Genomic DNA, 3,441 nt, shown 5'->3' with positions numbered 1-3,441 from the left:
ATTAACAAACTGTTTGATACTTTGTAAGCAAAAAGCTATGTCATACAAAGTCTTCATGCTTTAAAAAACAACCAAAGTCAGCAGAGGATACCAATATATGCCGAAAAACTTTAAACAAGCGATTTGATAAATAACCAGTCAGTAGGGGTGCTGCAAAATTAGTTACACAAAATGATACAAAAATTCAGAAACAATATTTGGTAGCTAGTTTTTTCAACTTACATTTTACATTCATACAAGCAACGTTAGCTCAAATCTTTAGTAAAACTTTAAACCTAGAGGACAAAGTAGAAGATGTTTATCAATCACCAACAACCATACAGTTTGAGTTTATTTTTCCATTGAAAATTATGTTAAAGTTTTGTTAAAAAACTAAAAGCTAAAATATTAAATTAAAAAATTTACATGATTTAATTCTATTCAAGGGAAGCAAATAAAAATTTTAGCCCCTGCATTAGTTTATTTTCTAGCACATTTTATAAACACTAGTATACAGTTAGTTATATTCATGATAGCCATAAAATAACGAAAGCAAAATATTTGTTAGCAAAAAGGATCATTAAATCTTTTGTCATGTCACAGAATAGTAACTATATTGCTATTTTCTACTTATTTCAGAAAAGTGGTTTATCTCTAAATATTTGAATATGTACTTTAAAAGCCAAAAAAACATAGAATTAGCAGAATAGCCAAATATAAAATAAACGAAAAAAGGTAAATCACCAACTGAGCATTCGAATAAAGTTTTACCTGTAGTAAATCATGAAAATTCATTTTATCACAAAAACAGAGTACACATCAGTGATAAGCCAACTGGATTGATAGCACAACTTGCTCACAACAAAATGGGAGTCAAACATAGGAATTCGAGAGATAATTACCATGAAAAATGTTGTCGCTTCTCGTGAAAAATTTGAAATTACTAAGTTTGCATACCCTAGCACGACAAGTTTCACTAGCCCTTGCCCTCGTTGAAACTGCTCCTTTGAATTGAGCGAGCTTATCCTGAAGATAAAGTTACAGTAAGCTAAACTTGAATATTTAGACTGTGATAATAATTTGTAGCAAATCTCAAAAACCTGCTCATTGCAATAATCATTTTAAGTGTTTAAAATGAATAGAAATTGTCAATAAAGCAATCGTAATAGGCGATGACATTGTGCAAGATATTTGTAGCTTAGTAGTAAACTTGATTGTGTAGCCCTTTCACTGTAGTATGCACATTTATGTGAAATTTTTGGTTGACTGGCGCATGCGCATTTTTGCCAATTTCCCAGCAATTGCGTCGTAAAATAATTTTAGTATTCGTTGACAACATAACGCACAATCTTCAGTACTTTTATAGTACTGACAGATTTTTTCCAAAATTTTCCTATTAAATTAGCCTAAACTTGCAAAGCAATTTAATCTCTTTTTGGGAATTTCTAACTAAATACGCCTATTTTTTCTTTCTGACATTCGAACTATTTAGTGTTATTATGGTTTTGTAAGTACCTCCCGCGTCGGAAAACATAGGATTACTTAATTTGATAGCATTATAGTTGAATTATCTTTAGATTTTAGTGATTGTAAATAAGAAAATTAAAATAACAGCACTGACTGTGATGGTGGTGAAAGTAATAGTTTTATAAGAGTAAGGAACGTTTTAGAGGATAATTTTAGCTTCGCAGCGATCGTAGCTTCACATAGCTTTAGCAATACACAAAGCATGAATACGTTGAATTTCTTTGCATAGTACTGTTTGTTAACATTTTGGCAAATTAAAATATATAACAAAAATGTTCTAGATAGAGTTTGAGGTTGGAAAAACTGTATACATATCCCAAAGTAAAATCGGCAATTTTCAGTAAAATGGCTGGCAGTAGGCTGATGCTAAATTTATATATGGTTGGCAGTGAAAGGGTCAACAGACAAAGCTTTAGTATATACTATTTATAGGTCTCAAAATTAATAAAAACTGTGAGTTCAAATCATGTAACAACACAGCTATTTTGACAATCATTAAAAGTAACTTAAACTAGAAATTTTATAAATCTTATTACAAAACTTCTAGTGAAAGTTTTGAAATCAGATTCATGATGCATTTAGAAAACAAACTTTGCATAAAAATTTAAAGATTTAATAATGTCTGAATAAGTAGAATGAATAGTTGTAGTTATGTATCATAATTTAGTTTGCTGTTGCTATGAGCTTCAAAATAATTGCATGGTTAAAACATGTGTATATACCAAACATGAACTTTTTCTACCAATCTAGAATCATAAACATTTAGCCTAAATTTTCTTCTAGCGTAAAGTTTGTCTTTTCATATTTATCTATCAGTAATAATGACCTACAGCTATTGGCTAAAAATAATACGACATATAATGTGTCCAAGGACATACTATTTGTGTACTCAGCCTCTTTAAAATTACACCAAGTGACTATTTTTAACTTTTTTAACTTTAGCTTCAACATTTTTGAAAAAATAATTAACTTTCAAATAGTGCTCGAGTTTATCAAAATATAAATGCTTTTACTTTAGAGTGTAATAACAGATCACCAGACCAAGAGCCAAGGAAATGATAAAATGACAAGCCGATAGCGCTACGAAAACTGAGCCAAGCCACGACCTGGCCGAAGAGACAGCCCGCTGTAGAACTATCAGGTTAGCCATCTTGAATCTGCTGAGTCAGCCCTGTTACCGAGAGGCGGGGCTTACTGCATTGCAAGGACTATATAAGGAGGCGCCAAGCCAATGAAATACAGCGGCAGTCTTTGGCAGTCTTTTGCATGCAATTTCTTGTAAGCGCACACAGTGAATTTTAATGTAAAATATAGATTTATATATAAATATTTATCAAATATATATATGTGCCATTGTCTAACGCGGTTTGATTTTTTGGAGCAGTAGAGAAACACGGCAATTTTCTTTGCAGCACATGTACTTGCTAGACTGAGATCCAGGACTCAACTCAAAGGAGCTTAAAAAACACTTCAAATGCTGTTAAAACCAACAGAGTGTGTTGATTCCAAATCTGCATGAAATACAACCTGCTGGATTCTATAAGAAAAAGCTATACGTTTGGTTAGGATACCTGCGTCTAAATCTAGTTATTAAAACATTATACATGTAGTACACAAAATATTACAGTATTTTTGTTTACTGCAATAGTACAAGTTTCAGAAAGCCCAAGTGACAGAGAAATTCATCGTGTAAATAATACATCTTTTTTTATTATACTTTAGATTGCCGTCTCTCTTAATTAAGATCGAGTATAAATTAACTAAATTGTGAAAAATATTTTTTGGCAGTATTCACCATACATTGTATGGTGTCTATCAACTTGGCAATCTCTTCTGAATTGAAAATGATGATTGCCAACTGTATATAAAAACTGTCATAGCATGAAAATAAATGAGTAAATGCTGAGATACCAAGTTTCAACAATTTTAGGAAGT

This window comes from Watersipora subatra, chromosome 3 (assembly GCF_963576615.1).
Source record: "Watersipora subatra chromosome 3, tzWatSuba1.1, whole genome shotgun sequence".
NCBI classification, from domain to species: Eukaryota; Metazoa; Bryozoa; class Gymnolaemata; order Cheilostomatida; family Watersiporidae; genus Watersipora; species Watersipora subatra.
The sequence above is the reverse complement of the archived record's forward strand: the minus strand, read 5'-3'. Positions refer to the sequence as shown.